Genomic DNA, 204 nt, shown 5'->3' on the forward strand with positions numbered 1-204 from the left:
CGCCCAGGAGCTCCCAAACGGACGCAGGGCCCCCGAGGGCGGGAAGGACGCGCCGGCAGCGGCCGGGAGCAGCGCAGGCTCGGCGCCTCCCCGGCGGAGGCGGCCCACTGTCGGCTGCAGCGCGGGGGGCGGGGGCGCAGGGGCGGGAGGCGCCGTCGGGGCCCTCCCCTTGCCCCGCCCCCGGTCGGCGCCCTTGGCCGCGGG

Source organism: Canis aureus, chromosome 16 (genome assembly GCF_053574225.1).
Source record: "Canis aureus isolate CA01 chromosome 16, VMU_Caureus_v.1.0, whole genome shotgun sequence".
NCBI lineage: Eukaryota > Metazoa > Chordata > Mammalia > Carnivora > Canidae > Canis > Canis aureus.